General features: G+C 34.4%; 1 long non-coding RNA gene across 1 annotated transcript; it reads right to left on the bottom strand.

Moving 5' to 3' along the window:
* Positions 1–6,077: 6,077 nt before the first annotated feature.
* On the bottom strand, positions 6,078–7,600 carry LOC109828058. Its single transcript, XR_002243578.1, has 2 exons — positions 7,480–7,600; positions 6,078–6,394 (listed from the first exon to the last, which is right to left on the bottom strand). It is a non-coding gene; the product is annotated as an uncharacterized LOC109828058 (long non-coding RNA).

Below are 7,600 nucleotides of genomic sequence, written 5' to 3'. Positions count from 1 at the left end.
CCCTAATGCAACGGAAACGCGGTATAGAGAACAGTACACCAAGATTTACGAGGTTCGGCAACTGCCTACGTCCTCGGGAGCCACACAGATAATTTCTTATTTAATCTAACAAGAAATTACAGGTCAAGAGCAAATCCCTAAACTGGGATTCCTCAAACAAACACTGTAGCTACAGTGTTAATCCCCACAATAAAATAAACCCTCTTCTCTTTTCTCTCTCTTCCTCTCCTTAAATCCCCCCTTCAATCAATGTTGAAAAGCTGGGGTTAATTAGAAAATCGCTGCTTCGATTTTGAGAGAAGAAACGCTGCTGCGTTTAGGGCTCCGCCGCCAAGAAAAAAGGGGGGAAAAAGCACTCGGCTAGGGCATCGCAAAGGGGCTTTTATAGGCGGATCCGATGGGGGCTGGCGACAGCCTGTCACCAGCGCACAAGTGGGACGCGAGCGTCGCCAAGAACGCGGGGGTCGCATCTCCCATCAGGTGGGCGTTCGCCAGCGTCGCGTTTCGCTCGAGGGTCGCGTCTTCGACTTGCGGGGCTCGAGCTCGCCTGGGGGGTTCGCCGTCGACTTCGCCAGCGTCATCTCCGAGCTCGTCGGAGCTCCTCGTCGCCGGCGGAGGTTGGTTTCCACCCCCAATTCTAACACGTCCTCCCTATCTTATTCTGTCTACCGTCAGACTAAACTCACGCATTTAACTACACACAGCACGTCGATCATCAAGAAGTAGACGCTCAGAAGACGCACAACGCGCTCAAGAGTAACTATGCTAAACTATTAGGGGAAGCCATGGAAAGGGTTAGAAGCCGAATTTGATCTGCCGTGATCGACGTTAGGGAGACTTGCACAAGACGAGCTAGGTTGGTATTTCTGCAGCGGTCGATAAGGCCATGCACGAGATTAGCACGCATGTTCTCTGCGGAACTCAACCTCGAGTTACCAAAGGGGAAAGATAGTACCGACCTCAAACTGTACTTTGTGTTGCGGGTCCAACTATTCACACTTCCAAACAGTAACTTTGGCGTTGTGTGAGGACTAAATTGCCATTCTCCTAAATCAAACCAGACCAAATCCAAAAGGGTATTTTCGGCAATCCAACTCCCAAAGTTACTGTTTGGGTGTAGATATAGCAAACATGCTCAATAGGGTATGCTCAAGTCTGGGATGATCTTTTGAGTCAAGGGTACATTGTGGGAAACATTGAGGTCACCATGAGTGAACGGTCTTCCTCCCTCGAGTTCTACACCTTCAAATGTATTGCTCCGATAACAATTGATTCAAAAAATTTGAAGGCTAAAGAAATTTTGTAAAAAAAAAGTAGAAAAATAAGGAATTACACGCTCACATAGATAAAATGAGGGAATCATACACTGTAACAGAGACAAAACAGAGAAACGTCAAAACAGAAGGAACAGAAGAGAATCACACCCTTCACCTCGAGAAGAAACATGAAAGAATCACCCTTTCATATTTCACTATCATACTCCCTTTAAAAGCACGAGTTCGTGAAAATCTTTTGGTAGACAAAAATACTCTTAAAACTCAAATATTAAGACCTAAATTATCTAACCCCGCTTCCTTTTAACTAACTTCCCATCAATATTTACGTTTAACTGACTGTTGTATATTATTCAATTATCTCATACTTTGGCGAGATTTTTTTTGAACTGTTGTAGCCACTTTTGCATGTAAGCCCTTCATATCTAGCTATTTTCATGTTTACTTCCACTTTTGCATGTAAGCCCTTCATATCTAGCTATTTTCATGTTTACTTAATCCTAATGCTAGGAGAATTTTAGATCAATTCAATTTCCCTTCATATCTAGCTATTTTCATGTTTACTTAATCCTAATGCTAGGAGAATTTTAGATCAATTCAATTTTAATAGTCTTTATGAATTTGTTTTATCTTTCAAGTAGGAGTTGGATTTGTTCATTATGTATATTATTCAATTATCTCATACTTTGACGAGATTTTTTATTTTTTTATTTTTGAATTGTTATAGCCACTTTTGCATATTAACCCTTCAGAGTTGGTAGAGTTACTATTATCATAGAATTCTTTAATAGACCACGTACCTTATATATATATTGTTCATCTTGCACCCGTGAACATAAATGCAAACAAATTAATTAAGCCCTAATTAAGCTTGTTGAATATTATTATTTAAATAGAACTCTCTTTATAATTGTTATCATTTTACATGCAACATAATGTACCAATATATATAAACCAAGAAATTACAATAATTTTCTTAGCACATTTGTCTCCTTCAACAAGTATGTGTCTTTGTTATTTTCTTCTTATTAGGTTATATTAGATTATTTTAAGGTAATTAATTATATTATATGTTTGTATATTTCATCTTTTTTAAGATCAAGAAATTGTAATAATTTTCACAGCACTTTTATCTCCTTTCAATAGGTACATGTCTTTATTATTTTCTTCTTATTAGATTAAATTATATTGTTTAATCAATACGCATGTATATTATTCAATTATCATATGCATATATAACCAATATATGCGTTTAAAAAAATTTTAAGAAGTCTTTTTTTAATCCTATATCTTGATTGAGGACAGTGTTATATGTATAAGCACAAGTTCGTGAAAATATTTTGGTAGATAAAAATACCCTTGAAATTCAAATACTAATCCATAGACCTCAATTATCTAATCCCACTTCCATTTAACTAATCTCTAATAAAAAAATTTCCCTTATATATATTGTTCATCTTGCACCTGTGAACATATATGCAAACAAATTAATTAAGCTCTCATTAAGCTTGTTGAATATTATTATCTAAATAGAACTCTATTTATAATTGTTATCCTTTCACATGCAATATAACGTACCAATATATATAATCCAAAAAATTACAATTATTTCCATAGCACTTTCGTCTCCCTCAATAGGTGTGTACATTTGTTATTTTTTTCTTATTAGATTAAATTAGATTATTTTAAGATAATTAATTATATTATATGTTTGTATGTTTCATCTTTTTTTTAGATCAAGAAATTGTAATAATTTTCACAGCACTTTCATCTCCTTCATCAAGTATGTGCATTTGTTATTTTCTTCTTATTAGATTAGATTAGATTGTTTAATCAATACGCATGTATATTATTCAATTATCTTATGCATCTAGAACCAATATATGCGTTTAAAAAATTTAAAAAGAATATTTTGAATCCTATATATTGATTCTGGATAGTGTTATATGTATGACACAAGCCAAGTAAAGAGATTTCCCTCTCAGTTTCAAAGAGTAAATTGCATAGAACATCCTAAAACTTATGGGTATTTTCCATAAAAACCCCTAAACTTTCCAAAAACTTTTCTAGAAACCCCCAATTTAACATCATCTATACAAGACTATATATGAACAAGAAACGTCTCTGTGATAAATAAAAAAAATCATTATTTACATATTTTGGTTGCTTGTGATTTTTTTTTTTTTTTTGATGTTAAATGATTATGTAACTAGCAGGGTATTGGGAAGTACTTAAAAGTGTCGGGTGACATATAATTACCCCTATTAAAAGTCAAATAATAATATTCTTGATTCTCTTTTTACTTTTCTATGAAAAACAAATGGGACACTATCCCTTGAAAATTGTGAAAAATTACAAAACCTAAAAAAGCAAAAATCACAAACACCCCCCTGTAAAATATGAAATTATAAATGAAGCCTTTAAAATCTAAAACTTACTAACAACTCTTCAAATTTTCAAAAATTACACGCTACCTCCTTAAAAAATTCAAAAACTACAAATAGGTTCCTAAAAAATACAAAAATTATAAATAATTTCTTTAAAGATTAAAAAATTTCCCACAGATTCATATTGGTTCAATGTTGGAGTAATGTAATATAATAGGAGCATAGCAATATTGCAGCATGGGATACTATAGTTGTAATTTAAATCTGGCAACACTCTAGATTTTTTAGGTTAGTTGTACGTAAGTGTACAATAACCTTTTTTATTTTAAAATATTTTTGTTATCCTAAGAATAAAATGCATATTTTTAGTTCATGTAGGCTTCAGATATTTTAGACATCAAATTGTTTAGCTGATCATAGTATAAATTCATTGGTTTTAAGCAAAAAAATTACTATGAAGAAAGGCTTAGCATTCTTCGAATGGTCAATTGACTGCATATGAATTATTATATGAAATCTGACTTTATCTCTTGCGACGTTCTGAATGAGAATGGTCAATTGACTGCATATGAATTATTATATGAAATCTGACTTTATCTCTTGCGACGTTCTGAATGCTATCCCTCATGTCTGAAATGTTGACTGTGTATATGAAATCTGACTTTATCTCTTGCGACGTTCTGAATGCTATCCCTCATGTCTGAAATGTTGACTGTGACAACAAATAGGCCAATATTGCAAATAGTAAAAAATATCCTAGATTACTTGAAATCGAAGCGTTGTTCAGTCCTGTGTTTTTTGTCCTTGTACTCTTAAAACTAAAAATAATATTTGCTAAATCCCTCTTTCATTTAAATAAAGCTCTCCCATTCTACATATATAATTAAGTTTTCAATCTTATGCAATACTCTCTATCACTCACCCAAACTTCACTCATGCAACGGCCAAACTTACAAGTGCAGTTTTGTAGTTAAACCCCTCATACTTTTAGTTTTGCATGACACCTCCTATTGATTTCCTAAATGGACCAAGGCCCATATTATCCATTTATCACCTTAAAAAAAATTCTAATTGTAATCAAATATTTGATAATCCTAAGATGGAGCATTATAATTCCCTTCATTTGTTCAGACAAAAGATATATAAGATTATTCTTAAACAATTAACTTCTCCAACACAACATGGCAAGCAACTGACCTTGTTAAACAAAAATTCTAGAAAAATTTATATCAATTCACATTAATTTGGATTCTTTTTATTTGGTCAAGCAGAAGACATGTACAACATTCTTGAGCAATTAGTTTCTAAAACACACGTGAACTAACAGTTTTAATTTGATAAATTTCTGCCAAGTATTTTTGGGGGTTTAATGAGAGTTTAAAAGGTAATAGGGTTTAGTGTTAGATAATCAACTTGTTTGGGGTTAATTATCACTGTTATAAATAGTGGTAAATAGCCCCGTAATAGCGGCGCTAATAACGTTAACGGTCCATTCCCGCGACGCTATCGCCCGCTACGCTATCGCGTAATAACGGTGACATATTACGGAATATGTCTGTTCGCAAAAACGACCAATAGTATCATAATGGTAAATAGTGAACGATTGCATTCAAAATTTGCTTTTTGACTGTTATTTAAAAGCGATTTGAGGCTTATTTTTTTAAAATTAAACTCAACCATTGACCATTATATTCCACCGTCTCCTGTGATTTTCAGCATACTCCAATCACCTCTCATAGCCTTTGGCACCTACCCTGATACTTCCTCTCACCTCCGTCACCAAGAGCTCCTCTAATGGCAGTCCTCACCGCTAAGCTCTTCTTCTCGAAGACGACGACTTTTTGACTCCTCCAATCATCTTCAGTATTACGTGATGGTTACATGTCTATTTCATGTTTATAATCTCTTTAAATCATCTAATATGTACTTTTAGATTTCTTAGATTTTTCTTTAACTTTTTTTAGTATTTATACATATCTAAATTAGACCGCTATTTGATTTTACGTTTTTTACCACTGTTTTACCGCAATAGCCCAAAATAGCCTTAAGGATGCCTCAAAGCCACGCGACGCTATCCGCTATCGATAACTTGTTATTTACCCATATTTTATTTTATAAAGATACTAGATTAGTTGCTTCATGTGAAAACCTTATATCTATTGAAAAATAAACTAATTGTTCAAATGGGTTTGAAATCATGGTCCTTTATATGTAAAGTTATTTAGTGTCTCAAATTGTTTAATGTAATATTAAATATATAGGATAGAATCTCTTAACAAAAAGGGTATCTTATTCTCTCTTCGGCATATACCAAAATGAGGTAGAGAAACAAACTTACGTAAAAAGCAATAAAAAGATCATTCACATGCATATACTCAAAGAAATATATTACAGTTGAGTCAATAGTTTTTGATGATTGAGTAGATATAATAGGGCCTTTTTTAATATTAGTCCATAAATCTTTTGACATTTAACCACATGCATTACACGTGCATAAAAACTAGTCGCTGAAAAAGATTACCTACCATACAAGCAAAAGTAAAAAAATGTTCTTCAAATAAAAATAATTCTACATGGCATACCCAAACACGTCACTAGGAGTTTTTCTGGAAGTCTTTGCCCTTCTACAACCTAAAAACACAGGCCAAAGGTCCTTATGTCGAAGCCTAAACTTCATATCCCATCATCCCCCTGCACGTGCTTCAAGTCCTGGACCTTCGAACAGGTGATCGGCTGCCAAAAAAAGGGTAGCAAAAAATCAATAAAATGTCAGTAACTAACCTCATCACTGGTACATGAAATGAATGTTCCAGTCAAAAAAGTATATACTCCACGAAACAAAGAAACAAAACTGATCAGTATTCATAGAACACTCCAGTAAACATCATCTCATTACCTCTAGTCCTCATTTCACCAAGGTTGATAATAATCTTACACTGCTTCCTGGGCCATATCATATTGTATAGGGTTATTTGCATGTAGACACACAGCTTCCTAGGCCATATCATATAGGGTTAATTGCATATAAACCCCTGTACAATCGCCCAACCGTGGATAGATCGCAAGGCAGCTTTTCGACTCTTTTAACCTTTGGAGATCTTTGTTAAATAAAGAATTGTCAAAGAATAAAAAAAACTCACTCAGTGGTCTATGTGCAACAATATAACTAGAGGGGATCTATCTGCAATTGGGCAATAGTACAGGCTAATCTTACATTGCTTCCTAGGTCATATTGTATAGGGTTATTTGCATATAGACACATAGCTTCCTAGACCATATCATATAGGGTTAAATGCATATAGACCCCTGTATGATGGACCAACTGTGGATAGATCGCATGGCAGTTTTTGAACTCTTGACTCATTTAACCTTTGAAATTCTTGTTAAATAAAACAATTTCAAAGAACAAAAAAACTCGCTCAGTACTTTATCTGCAACAATAGAACTACATGAGTCTATTATAAGCAATTGGGCAATTAACCATATCATATAGGGTTAATTGCATATAGAACCCTGTATGATGGCCCAACTGTGGATAGATCGCAAGGCAGTTTTTGGACTCTTGACTCATTTAACCTTTGAAATTCTTGTTAAATAAAAAATTTCAAAGAATAAAAAAACTCGCTCAGTGCTCTATCTACAACAATAGAACTACACGAGTCTATCAGCAATTGGGCAATAGTACAGGCGGTCTATCCGCAACTAAGCCTACCACATATTGTTCTTTGGAATGCCAAGAGTGGGGAGCAAAAAGAAAAAAAAAAACATTCAACAATGCAGAAACCTACTTGGTTTCTTGGGTTTACATTTTTGCTTACCTTCGGTAGCGACCATAACCAGGACTCGGCTCCCTCTCATATGAGGCAGGTCCATTGTAACGATCATAGACTGGGCTGCGAGCTCGGCCATAGTCGGGGCTAGGGCGGGACCTGCGACGGA

Source organism: Asparagus officinalis, unplaced genomic scaffold (assembly GCF_001876935.1).
Source record: "Asparagus officinalis unplaced genomic scaffold, Aspof.V1 AsparagusV1_Un681, whole genome shotgun sequence".
Taxonomy (NCBI): Eukaryota; Viridiplantae; Streptophyta; class Magnoliopsida; order Asparagales; family Asparagaceae; genus Asparagus; species Asparagus officinalis.
Note: the sequence above shows the minus strand (reverse complement) of the source record. Positions and strands in the feature narration are given on the sequence as shown.